Source organism: Delphinapterus leucas, chromosome 8, assembly GCF_059928025.1.
Source record: "Delphinapterus leucas isolate spDelLeu-1000000601 "Yukka" chromosome 8, BTC_Dleu_Yukka2, whole genome shotgun sequence".
NCBI lineage: Eukaryota > Metazoa > Chordata > Mammalia > Artiodactyla > Monodontidae > Delphinapterus > Delphinapterus leucas.
In genome coordinates, this window is record NC_143136.1 from 42,583,176 (window position 1) to 42,607,350 (window position 24,175).

At 35.5% G+C, this 24,175-nt stretch overlaps 1 long non-coding RNA gene across 1 annotated transcript in view; it reads right to left on the reverse strand.

Moving 5' to 3' along the window:
• The window catches only part of LOC149748545 (uncharacterized), a 127,386-nt gene that overhangs the window by 90,290 nt on the left and 12,921 nt on the right, over window positions 1-24,175 (reverse strand). Inside the window, exon 3 of the long non-coding RNA XR_016394093.1 lies at window positions 10,546-10,747. This is a non-coding gene — a long non-coding RNA (uncharacterized LOC149748545). The remainder of the gene's footprint in view (window positions 1-10,545; window positions 10,748-24,175) is intronic.

Below are 24,175 nucleotides of genomic sequence, written 5' to 3' on the forward strand. Positions count from 1 at the left end.
TGCGGCCAGATACCCAGCAGCTAGAGAGGAAGAATGCCCAAACCAGAGTCCTGACTCCTGGTGCAAGTTTCCTTCAATGACCTGATCTGATTTGCAGAAGCCTCTAGGGCTCTGGGTTCCAAACAGGAGGCATATGTTGTCATTTCTAACATGAAACAGGGAGACATGAGTTTTAGGGAAGAAGAAAGATGTTTTATCATGCACACTGAGGAGAGAGTCAACAGAGGGAAGAGAATAAGAAATGATATTGTTATGGAGGTAACTTCAGTGCAGTAAAGGATTTAGAAGTTCTCTTGCTACAAGTCACCATGGAAACCACCTGTTAAAATTCTACTCCTCCTTCAAGTTCTAGTTCAAGCATCATATTCTCCCGGAAACCTTTCAAGACCCTCCAGGTAGAACTCATTGTTTCTCCTCAGTGCTCTCAAAACACATTGTTTATGCCAACTTTGATGACAGTTTTGTGGATGCTATTTTTTCTCATTTCACTGTGATCTCTGTTGCCAGCTGGGATCACATGGGCCATCTTGGTGTCTGTGATATTTAGCCCAGTACCTGGCACCAAGTAGATGGTCAACTACACGAATGGGGTTAGACTGAATTCAGTGAGATCCCTGATAAATGAAAATGCATGTGCCTAGGAATGAAAGACAAACAAAAACACAAAAAAAGTGTGGCAGTAATAGTTGCAGACCCCCAAACACCTTTAACAAGAGGACCTTATCGGGAGTTCGCAGCAGGGAGGTATTCACACATCCTGTAACTTTTTACCTTTTAAAGCTTAATATGTTTGGGAAACTCTAAAGCATTCTTACTTCAAGGCAAAATGTTCAAACACTTCTACTTAAAGTCCTTCATCCCAAGGGTTTCGGAATAGCTCAGGACTATTTCTGGCTGCCAACACTGCCATACAGCCCTGTTTCAGAGCATCAAAACTCACTGGCAACACTGCAGGAAGTCAATGAAGAACGCTGGCTTGGCCTGTAAACTAAAATGCCACCATGTGTTTGCAAGTTTAACATTTCAGTGGATGAACAAGTTAAGATGAGGAGAGAGAGAGAGAGAAGGACGGAGATGATTCCCTTCATATAACAAACTCTACTTGAAAGTCACTTTTATATAGACATAAACAGTTGTTATTTACAAAGGCACATTTTAGTCTACTGGAATTTCTCCATGCTCATATTATTTTTTTCAAATGTGGTTTAAACAATTTAGAAATAGATTATCTAGATCTAAATCGATGCAAAAAATATTTACTAAGCTTGACATTTAAGCAAAATGTCAAATCTAATATTTTTATCTTTAATTATATTTTGAAACTATCAAAAATATAACATATGTGTATCCACCACCTAGTTTTAACAAACATTTTACCATATTTATTTCTGATCTTTTCTTAAGAGATATAACGTTATGGATAAAGTTAAAGGCATCTTCCTTCCTTAATCATATTTCCTAACTTCTCTTTCCAGGATTGGTATATAACATCCTTATGAATATTTTAATCATATTTTTCATTACTCAAATAATGAAATTTATGATAGCATGTTATAATATGTATTAAATGTTATTTTAAAAACAAATTTAAATTAAATTGACACTAAAATTAATAAGTGAAAGATAAAGGATGATATAATCATAAAGGGAGATTATTTGATACAAGTTTTAATTATGAATGTATTTAGTTCATGCCAGCATAACTTAATCAACACTTTATTTTTATACTCAATTATAACAGCATAAACTTTTGTGGACATCAGTCTGGAAAAAAAACATGTTATAAAAGCACCGAGAATTAATTTCATGAGGAAACGCTGCAAGTATACAAAGGTCACCTTATTTTCCTACCTTTATATCATAAGATCAATAAAACTGACTGAAACTTGTTGGATAGGTATTTTATTGTTCCCATTTATCACCCATCATTTATACACACACACACACACACACACACACACACACACACACACACACACTCTTACTCACTTACTGTTCTTAGCTCCCTGAGAGCCAAGGAGTAAAGGAAAACACATCAGGTCTTAAGGTGACATTACCTAATAAAAGGAGACATGCGGTATCATCAAGTAACACTACCTTTTTTCTTTGAAAAGAATTATTATGAGTGTCCCTATAGGAAACTAAATAAAAATTAAACAGACAAATGAAAACCACCTGAACAATGTAACGGACAGTGTTTTCAAACTAGCAATTTTACCACAATGCAGAGTTATTTTTCATCTACTGTTTCTTATATCTCATGGATAAAATCCTAGGGCATGATATGAAATTGCAGCTTTCTGGAAAATCTAAACTGTAATGATGTTCATGCATATTTACTCCTGAAAGTCCCTTGGCAAAGGAAAGCATACCAGAGGGCCAGTTTGTAAAATATAAACATGAAGCCACCCCACTGGCTGCAGTGGGTGTGGGAATCCCACAGCTGGTCATAAAGGAAGGTGCTAAAACAGTCAACATGGATTGTGACAGAAAGGAGTGAGTGGGAATTCAGTCTATCACGTTATTCAAATGCGATTTTTTCATTATATTGTTTTTCCTTCCAATTTTTTATTCTGGGGTTTTCATGCTTTCTGACTCTGTTGTGTACTAAGACCCATCTAGTCAGAGCAGCCATGCTTCTTAGTAATCAGAGAGTCACCCTTGGTTATTGAATATGTTTTCCAGCTTAATGACCAAGAGCATACACATGATGCTAATGAGGGATTTTTGCTTCAAGATACTTTTAAAAATGTATATGAGTAAGAAGAATTGTTTACTCAGATTATTTTAAGATGTAAATGCAGCTGCTTCAAAAAGGAAAAAATAATCCTGAGAAAAATGCAACTGTGATACATGAAAATGGATCACGAGCTCAATCCTGCTTCAACTACATCCTATATACTGAAGAGGGGTGTGGGAGCACTTGAGGCCTCGGGGGGAGCCTCGTTTGCTCTCTAAAGCGATGGCACTAATCGTAGCTGCTGCCACAGTCCTCATCAATCAGTCCTGGAATCAGGCCAGGTGTATGTTAAAAATCCAAGGAATAATTCTCTAAACCACAATTAAGGGTGCTTACATGATATCTACATCATGATAGAACCCTGTTTACCTCTGTCCCAGTAGCAAAGAAAGAAAATTCTCCCTACCGGGAGAGGAAAAGATACCTTCCTGAATCCCACATGCAGCTGCCACCCTGAGCCTGGCTGCTCTTCTCTAAAGTTTCCGATTTGGAACAGAACACAGGTCAGGAAAAAAAAAGGAGGAAAGGGTAGAGCAGGAAATGCATAGGGGTGACATTTTTTACCTTAGTGCTTTGCTACAATATGCCTTAAGTATCAAGCCACTAAGCCCTATTGATTCTTCCTTCGAGTGACTGCCTCACTCTTGCGCTTTCCTTTGCTAGTCCCTCTAGCTGACGGTGATAGCCTGGTGACTAGTCCCCCTGCCCACACTCCACTACCAGCTAATCTTCCTAAAGCACCCCTTTCATCACGTTGACCTTCTCATCACCCTGTGCTCAGAAAGCTTTCTGGACTCCCCACTGACTAGAAGATAAAGGCCACTCTTTGGACTGGAATTGAGGCCCTTTATAATCTGTCTATAGACTGCTGGACTCGGCCACTTTTATTGGGAAGAGTTCATTTCAATCAGACTGATTTATTCCTGTTCCCCAGCACCCGGTGCACTGTCTGCCTCCACACATTTCCCCATGTCGTTTCTTCCATCACAATTCTGTTAAATCCTACCCATCTTTTGAGATAGTTCAGTCTCCATGGTTTCCTCCCTACCTTGTGAGCATTAAACCTGGGAGTCATGTGGAAGTTGGAGCTAAGTGCCTGGCACTGGGGGCCCCTCCAGACTTTCATCTCCTTTCTCACCACTCCATCTTGGTTTTGCTTGATGAATCAGTCCTTCTGACTTCTCCACTATTGATGTTTTTCAATCAGTGCATTTAATCACCTGTTCCTGTCACCTGAAACCACACATATATCACCTGAAGCATGTGGAGGAATATGTGTCATTGAAGCATGTACATTAAACAAGAATATTAAACTCCTTATAATGGAATAAAAGAGAAAGAGAAAAAGGGTGTGGCTGAGATTTGTCGGTAGGCTGTGCAAGCTATCTGCCTTAGAAAGAGCTAAGGAACTTGCTTAAAATGTTGATTTCTGAGTCCCATCCCAGATGTATTGCATCAGAATTTCTCATGGAGAATCTTACACACACTAAATTTGGAAAATCTCTTAGTCTTAGAGGGTAAGAAAGAGTATTTACTATGATTACAACTCATCACAGCTGCACATCAGAATCACATTTTGTAGCATTTTTGACAACTGCAGTTACCTTGACCTCATACCAGACCTCCTAAGTGAGAATCTTTGTGTTGGCACCCAAGGTCAAAATATCCCACAAGAGGTTTTGCTCTGCATCCAGGATTGGAAACCACTAAGCCAAAAGTTAATGATGACCAATATTTATTAGGTAATTACAACATCGAGAAATAGTGTTAAGCAGTTTATGTACATTTATAAACGATTTTCATAGGTTTGGAGAAGTTAAATAACTAGTCCAGTGCCATACAACTAGTAAGTGATCAAGCCTCAGTTAAACACAGGTCTATTTGATACAAAACTCCAAACTCTAATCTCATTCCCACCTACCTTTATTATTTGAGACATTATTTTAATACATGGCCGTCGGTCTCTTTCCCTGGAATCGTTCCTCCTGTTAAATATGTGATTCTAGTTTTGAAAGTTCTGACATCACCTAGGGGAAGGATTCCTCAGCTTAGTTTCCCTTCGTTCACACACCCATTGACTGGCTATCTGTAGTTCTAGACATTTTCTCAATCCTTTCCATCTAACAAGCCAATTTCTATGCTTTAATCCTTATAAAAAGATAGATATTAATAGCAACTGAACTTTTTCCATGTACAAGAGAAGCCTGGTCCCCCTCACTGTAATCCTAGGTTACATGTCTGGAGCAGGGCATTGCTCCTTCCTCTTAGGTTTCGAAACAAAAAGGATTGCCGTTCTCAAATTAAAAAAAAAAAATTATTGGCCCAAGCTTACATATGTCACCTGAGTAACAATATGGTAGACTTCCTCACCTTACCTCTCAGTCAACACTCTTCCACCCTTTGTACAGAAGGTTTAACTTTTCAATGAATTTTCACATCTCTTACCTTATTTTTTCCCCACAACTCAGTCGTTTCTGAATTGTAGCTTCTTTACAGGTAAAATATTTATAATTAAATTCCATCAAAAGGAGTGACATGAAAATTAATGAGTCAATGGATTTAAAGTATCACAGGAGTCTTGAGTGAAAGGTACACACTGTTTTTACTGTTACTACTATAATGCAGCTCACCCATGACAGTTCTGACGGAGAACACTGACAGCAGCTCTGACCTCATTTACTGGCCAGGCCAGAAGGGGTCTGCATCGTAACCTCAGAGACAGACAAGCTCCAGGGAAACAAACCAGTCAAGGTCCAAAACAACCCCGAAACCACCATCACTGCCATGCAACTGAGTGCTTTAAAGCTGATTAAGAATGTTGTATGGTCAAAATTCTGAATGGACATCAGATCAAGAACCTTGGGAGAGGAATAAGTGACAGGCATGTTTGATAGATGAAACAAAATCTAGTGAAATTAGAGGGCAGCCACAAACCAGACACATGAATAAGTAATTTGCTACCTGGAAGTGTCTGCATCCTCACACTCTGGTGGATGACAAGACATTGTTAAATACACGGGAAAGGCTTATTTAACTCATTTCAGAACATTCTTGGAAGAGGCATTTCAAGAGAGGCAGGGAATTGAATTAATGTCAAATCCTCCAAAATATTCATGAAATAATTATAAATGTATGTGAGTTTTACTTCCTATAATTTAGATTCTTCGCTCCATCAAGCGGTCTTTTAAGCTTATTGGATATTTCTCTTCTTTCTTACAATTCAGAGAGCTAAGGTTTTCAGTCAATGCTAATTTTCTCTGAAGGATTTTCAGAGGGGAGTATTTCCACATAGAGACCCCTGAAATTATTATTTTCAAGTAGGGCTGATTCTTTCTCTTTGTAGCCTAGAAGAAAAGAGATCTATGTAATCGCAGTGTCAAAGTGTCAAAAGACTGAGATAGGTTGAAAAAAAGAAGAAAAGAAAAGAAAACACAAAAAACCTTCAAGGCATCCATGCAGTTCTCAGCCTTACAAATCCTTGGCTCACATAAAATACTTGTGACATGCTGTAATTAACTAGTTACTCCTCTAAGAATGAATAATAATGCAATTATTTGCCAAAAGCAGGGAAGAAGGGATAGTTTCTGTTTTTCAAAATGTTCGCCTTTCATTTCTGTAGAAAGCAAAACCCTGGATTAGTTTACATAAGCTGTGAAAGCACAGAGTAACCTGCATTCTCACTATTACATATATGATAATTCTGTCACCTTTTTATCAGAGCCTTATACTTTTCAATGGTTTGAAACAGTACTAAACTGACAAGTCAGGACCACATTCAAATTGTATTGGTTCTTAAAAACAGCACCCAAATACCACAGAATGTAAGTAGTAACCTGGCTGGTGAAAACATTTTTGTACTTGGACTGCCATGCCATTGAGGAGGCTAAGGGCTAGCGAGGGCTCTGTTTCCTTTGTCTGTGCAGACACAAATAAAAGGAGGAAGGTGAACCTTAGTTCTTCAAGGTCCTTCTCCTTCCTTACAGATGCCATGTGCCAAGTAACACAAAGTTAGGTGAGAGTTTATCTGAATATATCACTGGTTCTTTCTCCTATGTGTTAATATCTAGACAATGACTGTTTTCTTTAAATTTTTCCAACTCCATCCTGTCACAATTTCAGTAATTCATTCAGCAAGCATTTATTAAAGCCTTGCTATGACGCACTGTATTAGGTACCAGGAATTCAAAGGTAAAAAGGACACATCGCCCTTGAGAAGGTTGCAGAAAAGTAAAAATATGAACTAGAGAGCAGGCACATTAACAATGGAGTAAATGCCACCAGGGAGCCCCCTCTCCACACACACATACACAAATTCATCCACTGATATAAAGACACAAAACCCTGCTGCCGGATGAATATGAACTTCCAAAACTTTTTTAAAAGTTTTGAAGCAGAGACTTTGGTTTTGTGCTAAAACGTAACAATTTTGTAATTTCAGTAGAGTCAGTTGGAATGTGTTTGTATGTATATGTGTGTCTGTCTGTGTGTGTTTTTATGTGGAGCCAACTTTATATAGAGTTTCATTAAGGATAAAATGTTCTGAACAATTGATGCCTTAAATAAACAGATTAATTTAACATGTATCAGCTACTCATTCTAATACCAAGTGTTAGTTCATAATTTTTTAAAACTAATATTCTCTGATATATCCTCATGACCCTATGATACTAAAAAGCCTGGATCACTTGTTTGGGAAGACAGAGACTGAGTCAATGTTATTTAAATTCATAAAATCATGATAAATATTCCAAAAGTAGACACAGCCTTGTTTTTTCAAGCCCTATTCACCCAAAGCATTCGTTTAATTAGTTAATAGTAGGCATTTGGATTTTTCATTGTACTGAACAGTATGTAGAACAGCGCAGGCTTTGGCATCAGACTGCCTATATTCGAAATTAGGTTCTTCTGCGTACAAGCTGTGTGACTTCTCCAAGCCTACATATTCTTATCTGTAAGATGGAGATGGTAAAAGTAACTACCTCATAGAGATAGAAGGATGAAAGGAGTAATAACATATAAAGCACATAACACTAGGACAGGCACTATCATTAAATAAGCTAGTATAATTATCCTCAAATTCAACTGAATATTCATTTGATCTCAGTGAGGACATTTAATATTTGCCAAGAAAATTATTTAGCTACCCTATGTCTATTTCTATGGCAGTAGAGTGATGAGAATTTATATTAATTTTATCCTTTCTTTAAAAATATAAAATCATGTTTCTGTATTCATTCGTTTCATTTATGTATGTATTGAAACCACAGTTACTGAAAGTTTAGTGTGTGAAAGGTATTGGGCGGGACAGGGAACACAAAGATGATTTAGCCACTACTGATAAAAATCAAGATAGACTTAACAGTCTGAGACCATGGTCCTGAAATCTTGCATGGTTTTCTAATGAATTAAGCCTAATAAACTTAGGTACAAAAAATATATAGTAAGTAACGATCACATAATCAGAGTTCATTGGTCTTTCATAAACGTAGAAATGGTAGGTCTTTGTAAGCCAGTCCCAACATTTCCCTTTCCCTAAGCTACATAGTTTTAAAGCCATTTCAGCAATCAGTGAAGCTTTTTCCACTTATTCAAAGAAAGAAAAACATTCTTCACAGACTTCCAATTTCCAATTGTTGCTGAAATTCATGAGCAAATTTATTATACTCATGCATTTATTTAATATATGCAAGGCCCAAAGAGGAGGGAGGAAGGAGAAGGTATGATAACACTATACAGTAGAGAAAAAGATGATTATAACCCATGCTTTCCTAAAGCTTATAGCCCAGCAAAACTCCATCTTACTTTCACCTCAAAGAATCTAGGTCCTCCTTTTGAGATGAGAATAGAAATGCCAAATGTCTACACTTTTATCTTAGGCATTTCCTGAAAGGCTTTATTTGAGGCAGTAAGAACGAGGAATCGCCAAAGGGGAAACAAACCTTGAAAGGAGATACCTGAATGAGCAATGCTAGAAAAGGAAAGGGAAGAAGATGTCGGCATCAAAAAGTCTGTGGGACTAAGATCAGATCAGTCAAACTAAAAAAAAAAAGAAGCCAACTGGAAAAGGAAGATCTTGTAAGATATCCTGAACAATTGTTTAATTTGGTGCTATGGCTTAATTAAGTGAATTCTTCACTGAAACGTTGAATCTGGCCAGTTCAATTCAATCAAATTTTCTCTTTCCATCTCTATTTTCATTTCACCATTTTGTTATGATTATTAAATGGACTTCTGAATTGCCAGTCATTTTTTGTCAAGATTATATATGGTGTACATCCCTGAATTTCTTTGTGTTCAATCTGGAGAAACCTGAAAAGCCCTTGATATCTTACATAGTTTACTCCAGATGGACAGAGGTTCTCACATACCTTCCTCTCTGTTCTGCTGCTGCTAACAGATAATTATTTCAGTGTCTTTCAAGGAGATAGTCTCTAGAGTCTAACACAACAACAGTCAAAACCTAAAATGTCTTCAACATAAATGAAGCTGTCTTTTTAAAAATACAAAAAAAGTCAGTCCCTTCCCCTCTTTATTTACTACAAATGGTTAAGGAGAACAAGCCTGAGCTACAAGTCACTTCTCCAAATCCTTTATGAAAAGGACCAAAAGCTCTTTGAACATGTAGGAGCTCCTGATCTCAGATTTTTCAGATGCCAAGAATCAGCCAAGGAAGCAATGTCGCGATCCCAGTAGCTGTCATCATGTAGCACCATCATGGCCAAGGTAGGAACACCACTCTCAATGACTTAAGCATGTAGGGATGGTTACCATCTGTCTTATCTGTATCTAAATAAGCGAAATATTAAAAATAACCAAGTGTTCCTAAAGCAATTCTCTTACCAAAAAAATATTAAATGAATTAGTACAGTATCTGCCAACACTTTTAACAGAGATCTAGGTAATTCTGATACAGATGGTTTAAAGACTATGCTCTGAGAAGCACTGATGTGTAGACAAACCCTCTCGCACTCAGCCAACAAACCGATCAAGCAGTGATTCCTAGGAAGTGAGTCTGGTGCCAGGCTGACTGCTTAAGAATACAGAATCCTAGGCTTTTCCCCTAGACTTACAGAGGCCCAGAAACCTGCTTATAAATAGCTATGTTTAAATTTTTCCGGGAAACATACACAGCCTGCAGTAAGAGGAAAGGGGTTGTATTTTACTCTAACACATCTGTGGGGGGTCCTTGTTCCACAATTTACTAGCTCTCTGACTTTATGTAATATCACTGGACTGAAAAATGGCTGTTTTGAAGATTAAAGAAAGCAATGCATGTTTAGAACCCAGCATGTGGTCAGCTGCTTGTTTTTGTTATCACTACATCCTATGCTCAGCTCCAAGTAGATATACAAAACTAAAATGTGTGATTCATCACTTCAAGAAGCATATCATCTATTTAGAAAAGGAATAGAAATATTAATAAAAATTTTAAATGGGTTTATATTCTAAGGCACTAACATATTTGCACACATAAACACGATATTCTGAGTGACAAAGTAGATTGTAAAATACCGAGAATTATAAGGACATAGGAAAAATCATAAGAAGCTTGCTTTAAATGTCTAATTCTCTTAATTCAGGTGACCTAATTTTCATTAATGCACCAAATTTTTATTTCTATTAGTAAAAATATTAAAATCATGAGCGATAATCAACTTATAATTATTTAAAATTGAAAATAGAAAGAGTAGTATGTATCTGGGAAAGGGCTCCATGGGATAGGCTTCAAGGGGCCCACGAAACCCCTAAAATATTATGCAGAGTTGTTTATATGAATATAGGTATTTCTGAGGAGAGATCCATACCTTTTACTTGATTCTCAAAGGGTTTGGTTATCTCCTCAAAACGTTAAGGACCACTGAAGATTCCTGTTTAGCACATCTTATGTGTATCCTCATATATGCTGAAGAAATTTAACTCCTGATTGTATTCCAAATAATCTCCGTGTGTACTTTCTCTTAAATGTTCTCTGAATCATTTTCCTCAAGCTTTCACCATTCAAATATCCTGAGAAAAGAAGTAACACAGCAAGATTTCATTTAAGGAAATTGTAAAGCAGAGTTTCATGGCTACTTCAGCTTATTCAAATTCTGCAGGCATCAGCACGGAAGTTTATATACATGTTTTAAAAGTTCCAGTGGCAAAGATTAACTGATGATTATTTTCTGAGTTTTCCCTTTTTATTTTTTATCCATTGCTCAGTCTTTTGAATTATTTTTGATTTGTTCTATGTTTCTTTTCACCTCAGGTAGAAGAGTGAAGGAAATTCCCCTGGAAGGATAAAATTCAATTTTGCCAACTTGTATTTTGCCAACCTAGCAATTCTTCCACTTTGTGTTTTATTTATAATGTGGTAACAACACTATTGATGTCACACATTTTTATTTCTCTCTTCCTTTAGGTGTGTGTGCAACATTGACTGTTCTCAAACCAACTTCAATCCCCTCTGTGCTTCTGATGGGAAATCTTATGATAATGCATGTCAAATCAAAGAAGCATCATGTCAGAAACAGGAGAAAATCGAAGTCATGTCGTTGGGTCGATGTCAAGGTAATGTTCACACCAAAATTAATTTTAAAGAATGTCTTTAGTCTTTGTGTAGAAATGAAAAGTGGAGATAACTCCTTATTAGGCAGCAGCTTCATTTTTGAAAGACAATTCTGACTTACAATGGGCAGTAAGTTTTACTGCAGCAATTGTGGTGATTATAGGAGTTTGAGGGCCTATTGGCAACAGTCCATATTTTTTTCTATATAATGGGACTGTATCTTCACAGTGCCATCAACCCAGAGGCCAATATTCAGAAGATAGCCGATATACTCCTTGCACAGGGAAAAAAGAAAGTGAAAATCATTTTTAGCGAAGAATCTAAAGATTATTAGACAACCTTGAAATCAAAAGCAAATCACACCACTTTTAGGTATTAACTCAACAGAAATATTTCAAGTACATTTTTATAAGCAGTAGGTACTGGAACGTTCTATCTTGTTTCTTGTTCAGAAACAAACATCTTTTTTGTTTTTGATTGGTTATTCTTTTACCCAACTTATCTCAGTTATAACTGTGAACCTTCTCCTTGCCCTAAACCTTAGAAAGTCTATATCCTTCTATTATTCACTCTCAAACAGAAATTGACCTTGTAAATCTGCTTTGTATAAAGATTGCTTAGAAATATAGTTGAAAATTCCTTAATTGTAGTGAAGATACTGTTAGAAGGATATCTAGGAAACAGTTCATCTTTATTGTTAATTTTTTAACACAGATAACACAACTACAGCTACTAAATCTGAAGATGGGCATTATGCAAGAACAGATTATACAGGTACGTAATATTTTCTACTACAAAATATGAGCACTGCTATTAAAGAGCTCTGGGGAACCACTGTTTACCATTGATCCTAAGCTGATCTTGCAAGACTTCTGACATGTGCTAGTCTTCTCTTGCTGAGTTCAAATTTTCAATAGACAAGACTGAATTTTTGTCGAAGCAAATAAGACACTTTTTTTTTTGCCACAGTTAAAGCAATTGTCAAAAATGTCAGTAAGATATAATTAACTTGTTTTGACAGTGCGAACGGTACAAATGACAAAACATTTATCAAATTAATGGGCATCAATGGAAATTAATGCAATTTTTGGCAGTATATTATAATTAATGCAAATGTTCTTGTTTGAATTTTTATAAAAGTCAACAATAAAAAAGTTTAGAAAGAAAGGACATCTATAAATAGTAATACAGGCTGTCTATTTTGATGCAAAGTTAAAAAGGTATAGGTAATTTACTTTAAAAAATAATAAAATTCTTTATTTAGAAACTAAAATGCAAAATTATACAGAGTAAAATTATACTCTGACACATGCAAAATTATAAAGCATTTAATGTAGACATGTAAATCTTATTTAGCAATTAAAGAATATTATTTTGAGGAATATTTTTACCCAATATAGTTTTCCTGAGTGAGAAATAACTTATGGGTATTCAAATAAGATTTTAACAGATTCTTAAATTTCATAGAAATTTAGGATAAAAAATATAATATAATAAAAATAAAATTATTGAGGTTGATAATGATAAGCAGTTTTTTTTAAAAAAAGCAGTTTTCCATTTAGCTATTAAACATTTATAACTAGATTTATGGCTAATATTCAATCAAAAAATGCTTATCTTTTGAAATATGGATTACTATTCACTCTTTTTGAAATTGCACCTCCTTTAACACTATTTCTGCCATTATATTTATATACATGATAAATCTTGATGAAACTTTTTAAAGTTAGTCAATCAGATGTTTTACTCATAGATACCTCAAACATTTCAGAATTTGGAAATAACAAAAGGATTCTTCTTTTTAATTTTCCATTTTTATCTTAATGATTTTCAACAATGTAAATAAAATTTTCATGTGCTAGAAGTCTAGAATTATCATGGACAATGATAACATGAAAAAACATTAGTTCTACGTAGATATAGTATAGCTGTTCCCAAAGTGTTCAGGAGAGATATTAATAGGTGTTCCTTGAAAAGAAGAGTCCATGGTCAGTAGGTTTGGGAAGAGTCCAGATAAACAAATGAATTTTTTACCCAAAACTCTTCATGGCTCTTATACGCACTGTAAAATTTTTAAGAGATGTGCATCTTTTATTTATTTAATGTTTTTTATGTTTTATTGTGCAGAATTTCTAATACATACAAAATACACACAAATGTAGGCTGTATAGTAAAATGAACCCCCATGTGCTCATCACTCAAACTGAGTAACATCAACCCATGGCTAACCTAGCCCCATCCCCACACCCATCTTTCTCCACTTTCAAAATATGTGGAAATAATTCCAGAAATTTTGTTATTTTATTCACAAATACTTCAGCTTGCATCTCTAAAAGATTAACCCTTTTTAAATAAAACTGTCATTATCACACCTAAAATAATTATGAATAATTCCTAATAACACATAGCTTTTATCAAACTTATTCGATGAATAGCACATTTTTTGTGGCACACTTTTCATTACTAGTATCACCAAGAATGCACTTTGGAATATGCTGATCTACAGGAAAATATTAAAAGTGATAAAAGATAATCATGAAAAATTGAGGTCTGAAGCTAATAGCATATATTTTAAATTTTAAATGATATAAAGTTAAATTCTATATTTTATTAAAAATAGTAACTATATATTGGCATTTTAAGTCACTACCTGACATATTTAATTTTACTGTAACCTAAAATGTTTGGAAATTTTACAATGATCTCACTTTTATACAAGGAGTAACTTAACACCCTGCACTTAAAATACATTTATACCTGTTTTGCAAAGTAATTCATTTTGAAAAAAATCTTCAAAAATGTAACATATTGTGAATATCTTCTCCATTGAGCTCACAGCAGAATCAAACATCTCCCTGAGAATTCTGTCCCTGAAACAACTCTTCAAGTTGATTAGCATCAATGTGCAAATATATTTGCATTTATAACATTGCACCAATAAATATAATGGAGTTTGCTATTCTCTCTATATTATGCATACTGCATATTAACGGTTTGTCCATTTTCAAAGAGTTTGGGGAGTTGAACTTCTATTCCAAAAAATATTTTATATTTGAGTTTGGTTTCAAACAGATCATCTCTGATCTTCAGTGTCGATGCTTTTAATTGACATTGTTTCCTATCTTAGGTCTTTATTGAACGTGAGAATGTGTTTTTAAATACATGCAAGTGAAAACTATCTAGACACTCAGTGTTGTCCAAGATGTTCTAATTTGACATCAGATTTATCTAGTAGATCGCAAAGAAAACCTTTGAGATAAAAGTAAAGTTTAAAAATACATGTTTGTTGAAATCCAAATTTAAGACAGGAACAAAGATAATGTCAATTGAAGCTTGCAATTTCTAATTAAACATTGATTGCACACTTTAAAATTCCCCTGGATTTAATTTATATGTCTGTCTTCATCGATGATCTTATTAAAATGCAATATATACCCTTTTTTAGACATTATTTAAATAACAGTCAGGTCCCTCAGCATTTCCAGGCTTCTAGTAGTATTTGCATTTCCTGAATTTTGGGACTCAAACTTTGGAAAAAAGTAAAAGGAACCAAATGGAGACTCAGTATGTCATTGTCCTCTTAATTTCTGTTCCACATGCTCAAAACTCCCCAAGGAGGGAAAACAGGAACTAGAACTTCATGGTTCCTAGAAGTTTGCTATGTGCTCACAGCTAATTTAATGTCAGTCACTTCCCTCGTTGAACAAACATTCACGCGCTCTCCCACCACAGGGAAGTACAGATCTTAAAGCACTCTCATTTTTCCCCTAACATGTCCTTAATACTATAGTTTTTAAACTTTTAGCTTCCCCCCCCCGCCCTTTTTTTCCTTTGAGCCTACCTTGCAGCTATTAATACAAGAACATATATTTCTGATTACAAAAATGGAAACATACTTTAAAGAAAGCTTAAATCTAAAAATAAATACGCTGTGTCTCATTTTTTATATCACTTTAAAAAGAGAGACTCCAAGTAAGGACAAGCAGGGGCTAATTTACAAAAAAATAAATGCAAACTAAGAGAGCCACGCCCCTAACATGATTAGAGCTTGACTGAACTTATGCAGAGCTGTGAATTCCATGAGCCTCATAGGCACATAACTGAAGTGGACGCTAGGAAACCAAAGAATTTGCCAAATCATCCCTGCCAGCATTACTTTCCAATTGTGTCTGACTTTGGTCTCTATTTTGCCCTCTCTCCTTTAATGAGACCCAAGGCATTAGTGAGTCCTGAATCAAGAGCTTTGGATCTCTTTGTTTCAAGGCAGACAAGGATCCCTGTCTGATGAGCTAAACAAGCCACTTAATGCTATTCTCCCTTCATCAGTCTAAGACGGGCTTAGATTTAGGTCTTTCTCTTCACTCACAGAAAGGTTCAGAGAACACAATTTTATAAAACCACAAAGCTAAGGCTTTCAGGGATTTCCATTGTTTCAAAATGCTAATATTAAACTTTCCTTCTGGAAGTTTTTAAATAGAAAATGTTTTATACCTCTTGAAATTTGAAACATTTTCTTTAAAAAAAAAATATATATATATATACACATATATTCCCTCATGTCTTATAATGAAAAAAAAATGAAGTGCAACTCTTTTGTTTTTCTTCATCTGGTATGTGTATTTTCTGATTGGGTTGCTTTTCTGTCTAAAAGTCTGGTCATGCTTCATAAAAGTGGCTATATTTTTTTCTGATAAAAATATACTTAATTTTATAAGTTATTAGATGTAAGAAAAAACCAAACAAGCAAAACAGTCATGTAGTTAAACTAGTCTGTGTTTTATCATCTAGAAAATAAAATGTATTTTTAAATGCCATTCTGTACCAGTTTCCAAAAGTATTTGCAGTGACTTATAATTAAAATATATTCAACAAAATTTTTTAAAGAGAAATTGAAAACATAAAAGCAGAACTGTTGAGGAAAATAAACATATTAGCAACATAGACTATTATCGTTACTGCATTTAGCCCTAAGCGTTCTTGCAACCAATATAAAAAGAGAAATTATGATTGAATCAATTCATTCAACAAATATTTTCAGAGTCCTTGCCATACACACTCTGCTGTCCTGGGCTTTACAAAGGTGAATATATCAACCGAGATCTCTGCTAAAATGGAACTTAGGTCTTTTATTGTCTGGTAAAAATAAATAATCAGTTCAGAGACCAAAGACAAAGTTTCTCCAGAACTAAATTCTAAAGGAAATATTTAGCATAGATCTCTTTATAAGGCATCACTGGAAAATATAGAATGGATAAGATCTTCGACAGTGATTTTTACAAAATATGCCAAAAGGCTCTTCATATAGCTGGGGATTTTTTAAAATCAAATTTTGATAACATTCTAGAGCATAGCGTTAAAATATGTATAACTCAATGATAGAGTTCCTATGGCAGACTAAAGTTATGAGTTACATTTATGTATATTTTCAATTTGGAAAAAGATAACCCAGAATACTGAGGAAAATGGTTGCGAGAGAAAGCACGCTCAGTTTGTCTTCCTCGTGTATCTACAGGTTCAACGGGAACTGGATAATAGAACAGTCAGAAAGCTTGAGTAAAGATACAGAATATGTTAGATTATAGCCTGAATATGGGAAGAGAAACTTCCCGTTTTTATTAGTTGTTAATGAGAAAAGTAAGCCCTGAGTCATTCCCACTCTTAGGAGGGAGCCAGGGTCTCCCTACCTCTGAGTCTAGGTACAGACACGCATGGAGTCCATGTGTTTACTTGGTGTACATTACAGTGTGGCTATTCACCATTTTTTATAATATTTAGGCAGGATTAATTTTTAGGAAATGTTCTCTTTAGAAACCTTTTCCTTATGTTTAAGCAATAATTTAGATATTAAGCTCAGGTCTGAAATATGGAAGAAAGTAACCAGAAATACACATCTAAACCAAATTCCATCCATCCTATTATTATTCCATCAGCCCATTTCTCCACACTGAGAGGAAACTGACATCTTGAAAGGGTATCTAGATAGCCTAAGCAAATTGTCATAATAACTTGTTCTCTGTAGAAGCCATTGCAATTTACAAAGGCTTTTCACATGTATTGTCTCCTTCAGTCTTAACAACTGAAATGTGAGGCAGGTATTATATGTGTTTGACAGGTGAGAAATGGAGGTTCAGGAAGAGTAAGTAAAAAGATTACGTGATAGAGCTAAGGTTCAAACCATCATCGCTAATTTCAGAAACCAGCAAAATGTCAACGGTCAGGGATCAGGGGAGAAGTGTCACTATCTAACATTCTTAGAGGCTTGGGGATGCACTCTGCACCTTAAAGGTTAACCCCTTGTGAGTTCCAGAGTCAAAAATGTTTCACCATGATAACCCCATTGCTGTGAGATGCTCCAGAGTTACTCTTCTCTTTGAACTTATGTCTATATATTATAAGCACTGTATTGTTTGGTTTTAAAATTCTCCTTTTCTGTGTCCTATTCATCCATATACACAAGAGAAGCCGAAGAGAACAGGATTTGTTACCAAGTAATCCTACATAAATAGAAAATGTGTGTGTGATACTTTGTAGTTTTACAAAGATCCATTCACATTACCTTATCTGCTCTAGCGTCAATTCAGTAAAACAGGGTTACAAATACTAGGGGGAATAAAACTGAGGCTCAAAGAAGCTAAGTGGCTGACCTGGAGCTGGTCACAGTATTTTGACATATTGACCAGCCACCCATGCAAATAGGGCACTTGCTTGGTTTATTTACTGTTTGCCTCGATTGCTCTTCCACTATACATATATAGACACGAATAGCAAGTGGTCACATATCATATTTATAATACGAATTAATTCAGTCTTGTGGCAAAAATCTGCATTTAAAATGGAAGCTTTTTCCATTTGCTCATGGACACAAGGAGCACTTCACCGGAAAGCATGTTATGTCTACGCCAATAATTTGATCTGTAGGAAGTAAATAAATAGCAGCAAATGCAGGCAGCAGCTTGTAGCACAAATATTGGCATCAACAGTGAAATAAATAAAAAACGTTTTCCCAGGCTATTACAGTGCCACCAGACTGGCCTAGAATATTTAAGCTCAGGAAGTGAATTAAGATGTCAAGATTTTCTCAAGATTTCTGGGGGAAAGTGTCTCAATTCGAGTATTTTCCCCTCTGGGATTTACTTTAGAGTGCTGCAAAATTCATAAAGCTTTCTATGAACTCTAACTCACAATTTTTCCTGCTCTCTTGAACTTCTGTGCTTTCATTGTTTTCCCCATAAAATCATGTAGCCAGTCATCTGTAATATGATGTTATGTTCATGGTTATAGATAAACACAGAAATAGTATTTGCAATACAGATGAAGGTTTTCTACCGAAGAGTTGCCTTGGGCCCTGCTAGACACTCTGGAAAACTTTGTGTTTATGCCCCAGTTCATAAGTGAATCCTGCATCATTTATGCGCACTTTTTCCTATTTGAAACGCTCCTTTCTGAAACAAACTGTTCACCGGGAGGTGTTACTTACCTACTTTTCTCTTCCATAAAGCTGCGGCAGCCAGTTTAGTGGTTAAAGCCATTAAAAATCAGACAGCGCTGAATTGAAACACTGGTCATGCTATTACTGATTATTTTACCTTGAACCAATTAGTTGACCATTCTGAGCCTCAGTTTCTTCATCTGTTCAATGGAACTAATAAGCCTACTTCTACAGAGTTGAAGTTTGAATTAAAAGATGTTACATAAGGCATTAGCAAGCAACAAGTGAGCTAGCTATTGCTGTTCTTTTTCTTTGGGTCTGACAACTGAAAATAATTTATTTTTATGGGAAGGGTAACACATTGTATGGGATATGGTCTGTTCATGTAATGTTGTTCAGAGTTTTTATACATATATTGTCATTTATGAGGTCATAAAATTACAAAAGGTTTATCTTTTTCCTACCCAAGTCATATAACAACTTTTTGCGAGATACTTTGGCTGAGTTTTTAGTTCACCTATAAAGAAATATTTATTGAGCGCCTACCATTTGTGTCTTCGACACCTCAGTATGTCACATTTTTCACATGGCCATTTTTTTTTTCAGTTTTCCTCCAGTCAACATAATGTTATGTATGGTAATATTTTGATCATTTTAAAATAAAAGGGTCACCAGATTATTACAACATGAGATTCAAATAGGAATTTAATGAGGACATAACATTTGAAAGAACTGCAAGATCATGATATCACTTATATTTCTTTTCCAGTTGAGCTTTAAATTAGTCATTTATACCCCACAGTGTATGTCTGAAGGACCTACACATTCATTATTTAAAAGAAAACCTGTGTAATGGGTGACCATAGTGATGGAGAGGTATCAAACAAAAATAACAGGAATGTGGTATATAAGAATTTATTTCTGTTTGTGCAAAACATTTAGGGAAAGCGTTAAAGTCAGAACAAATATTTTCAACAAAAACTGATCATCAAGGAAAAACAAGTCTTCTTGGCATAAGAGGCAAACATCTAGATATCATTGGTGAAAGTGACATAAATCTCCACCATGGTTTACCTTTTTACCTCAAATGTATTATTTCTGTTCCTAAGGAACAGTAGTATGATTATGGGTAGAAGGTGTGAAACTGAAGGAAGTGTAGGATATGTCCAAGTGCTCTGTATAATTTCAAGACACATAGTTCTCCATAAAACTAATATATAGAATTCAAGCAGTTTCCAAAAAAACCCCAAATATCCAGAGTGCTTTGATTTGCTGCTTTTGTTAATGAGTTTGACATGCCCCCAATATATGAACCCACATTATCAAGCACATTAAAAATTCAGTTCTCACATCTTGACAGTTTGAGACTATGTACAAACATAATCAACTAAAAATATTTTTAAATATCTGTGAAACTAAAATCTCTCAGAGAAATTGCATTTCTAAACACTGCTACTTGTTTCATGGGTCATAGCTTATTCCCTCTAGTTGTTCATTTGGAAAACGCTCAGACTTTTAGTTTGAACTCAAATGTAATCAAGAGAAATCTAACTTATGAGACAAGCTCCAGGCATAAAGGTGGATGAAAATCAGTGATAAGGCTTGAGGGAAGTGGTGGTCCAGTAACCTGAAAATAGTAATGAGGACCAAAGAGGACAGAACCCCATCCTCACCTCTGAGTCCTGAGATGGGGGAGTGGAGGAGAAGGGTAGAGAATATGGCCACCTTGTGAGAAAGCTGAAGGGACTTGGTATTCTCAGGGAAAGCTAGTGCTTCAATATGCAAGAAGAGAGATGAGAATTTCAGTGAAGCACCTGAGGATAGAGGGGAATTTGCCAATCATGGAGCACAGTTACACGTGAACTTTGGGAAGTGGTTGGAAGTTGGGGGCACAGAGATAAGTTTAGTCAAGGGCAGAGAACCAACAAGGGCAGCACATCATAGAGATGATGATTCGGTGGAGATGGAGAACTGGGACAAGACAGGGCAAGAATTGGATATTGAGTAAATTCATGACAAATCTCTTGGACTTGTGGACTCAGAAATCTACATTTTTACCACACTAAGAGTAAGCTGTTGCTCCCCAGTGAACTGAGATTAACCAAATTCAATGTCTGTGTGTGGATTTGCAATGAGAAAGAGTTACCTAGAGGATTTGGTTCTCTGCCCAATACATTCTCTTCTTAGAGTCGAATTCTCTGAGAAGCCCAGTTATAATGAGGTCACTTGGTGAACATGAATAGAGCATATATTCTTTGGATGTTTAAGACATCAAGCTAAGACAGCTTGATGAAAAAGGCTATACAATAGAGATACTCCTGTCCTCAAATTTATATCGATAATAAATGACTTTGGCCAGGACTTCCTCTTCCATGGTTAGAGCTTACAGAAACACTATTGGCCTATGTAACTCTCCTTTGCTGAGTTTCCATTTCTCAGTGTTCTTGATCAATCTACCTATTTTCCTAGATACAGTAAAGTTGAGACCTGCTCTCCCAGAAGCCAGTTCATAACTCTGAGGCATTCTAGTGCTCTGGAAAAGCACAGGGCAATCCTGTTCTCCCTACTTCTGAGTTCCTCTGGGATCTCTCCCAATAGCCCCCAAGAAATGACAATATTGGTATGAATATCAATATTAACCATATTGGATTGATAGGTCCTTCTGCATTGTGAAAGCTGCAAAAGTTTTTACACAAAGTTACCTTTGAAAGCCCTTCCTTAACATATAATCCAAAGAGGTTTGACCAATAACTGAGAAAAATGAGTAAATCTTGGAAAGCAAGTTTAATATCTTTGGGTATGTCCTAAAATAATTCTTAGCATTTGTGTTAATAAATGTCCTTTATGGTGACACTGTTAATGTTTCATTTCATAAAACACAAACACAACAAGTTTATTAATTACCCCAAACAGAATGAGATGGAAGATTCTACAGAGTTGTGAATGCATCATCAATGTTTCGTAGTGTTATATAATATTCCTGTAATATATATTCCAGGCCGATTAAAAAGAAAAATCTATTGCTTTTAATCTTTCACATTTTCTATGATTCAAAGCTGTGTGTGTCAGCCACACATCCGAAAACCTCTTCCCAAGAGCATTTCATTTAATAACGGAAATAAATGTCTATTTAACTAAAAAAATTTTTGAATAAATTTAAAAAATCATTCAGAAAATGAAGCCTATAAACAAGCTCCATTTGTTCTCCAGAAATTAAGTATTCCAGAAAGATCATGTTATTAGTCTACAGAGTTTAAACCAACAGGCAATTAGTGTTTTGTCAGGCAGTACACATCCAAATTCACTTCTGCGGGTTGACTGTTCACGTACTGTCACAATTATTCTACAACTCTTGCACCACTGAGGTATTTTCCTATTTATTTTTCCATTATTTAAAGTGCCCTAGGGAAGTTTAAGGTTTCTGGTTGTTTGAAATGATCTCTGAGGAAATCTCACTTCTATCCCCAAAGCCCAGCCGCTCACCCTTCCCCAGATTTGGCACATATGCCTTTGTTTCTGATGTTTAATGAAATGTAGCAATGGAAACATGAGACAGAACCACCAGGCAGGCCAGGGAAACTTATCTGTAAGGTAATTTTAAGAAAGTGTCCACGTTGTCTTCTATATGTAGAATAATTAATAGTAAGCAGAGCGCCCATCAACAGTGATAGACAGCCATTAACTCTCACTTATCTAAGCACATCGTCAGGACTATATTCTAACATTCAAGCTGACTCCTTTCTACAATTTAATATGCTTCTTAGCTGTTCACATTAGCCATGAATTGGTATGTGCTTAGGAAACACAGATAATTGTAATGTTATTTTAAGAAAACCACTGTCATCTTCATTATAATCATCATTATCGTCGTCATCATATCAGGAAAATAATACCGCTGGAATAGGATCACTTGGCTCTTTCCAAAATCAACTAGAACTTATATGTGTGTTGACTATTGTTTTGGATTCTCTACAAGGCTATTATCCAATGATATGGGTAGCTGTATTTATTTCTTAATTTCATTTTAATTTCAGAGTAAACAACTTACAGAGAGCATTTTGTAGGGGAAAGAGCCAGAAATAGGAATGCAGAAACTTTCGACTTAGTGTCATCTCTATTCTACCTAATCGAAACTTAGATAGGTATTTAGCCTCTCAGAACCTAAGTTCTCTCATCAGTAAAGTTTGAAAATAAGATTAGATTATAATGATGTCTTTCTAGATTTAGGATTCTATCATCAAGTATACAGCTTTAGTTCAAAAATCATGAACTTGAGGGAAAGTTGTTGACCATTAACTTATGTTAGTGTTTCTCAACTGAGGCAACACTTAACAATTTCTAGAGACGTTTTTGATTGTCTGGGGAAGACGGGGTGTTAGTTACATGTAGTGGGTGGAGGCCAGGAATGCTGCTAAATTAAACATCTTACAATGCAGAGAACAGGTCCCCACAACAAAGAATTATCCAGCTAAAATGCTAATAGTGTCAAGGTTTGGAAACCTTGCTTTATGGCATTAGAAATTATAGATAAGTATATAGCACATAGGTTCTAGAAATTAAGTGGCACTATGAAGTCCAGATCTGGGCTCTCTAATCATTTCTCAATTCTCCTGCGCCCCAAGAGGAGATACAATCCTAAACCAAGGATCATTGGTTTAGTCCAAGTTTCTTTTCATTTCACTGTTCAAAACATACACACTCATTTTTTTAAATGATGGTTGTCCCATAAATAGAAATGTCCTTTAAAGTTTTACAAATAGAGGGAATATCTGTTTCTCAAAAGGCTTATCAGAATGATGAAAATGCATCTAGCTAAAAAGGAGGTTATACTCTTAGTTATCATAAGTTACTGAGGAAAGTCACCTAGTCATAACTGGATCTGTTATCTTATTCAGTATTCCTAACTAGTAGTCTAATAACCCAGGTCCCTGCTTTGCTTCTGTTCAAAGCTGTGTCATCTTTGTGTTCATATTAGCTACTCCTTACACATTTTGACTAAATTGCTGAACCAAACATTGCCTGTTTGAAAGATCTTTAATGATATTCTTTGAGGAGGAAACCATTTTAAAGCTTCTTTTTATTATCTGGCACTTCCACAGTAGAAATCTTTGTAAACCTTGATTCATAGGAATATATTTAAAACCAACTGGCTAAATTCTATTTAAGTGTCCAACAGCAATTCTTAAGGCTGAAATTGTTGTGTTGTTCACAGAACAAAATGCTTGATATGGCTTTAGATCTCAGGTATTCATGAAAACCTTCATAGTTGAAAATGAAGGGGAGTCTGAAGATGTCTCTTAAATGGCAACTTAGCGCTGAGCTAGACTGTGCCTCTTCCCTCAGGGCAGGACACCAATGTGCATTACTGTTTAATAGTTCCCAGGCACAGATCCTCTTTGGGATGGGGAATAAACCTGGCTGCATTGGTTTGCTGTCTTACTTAGTGAAATAAAGTTAT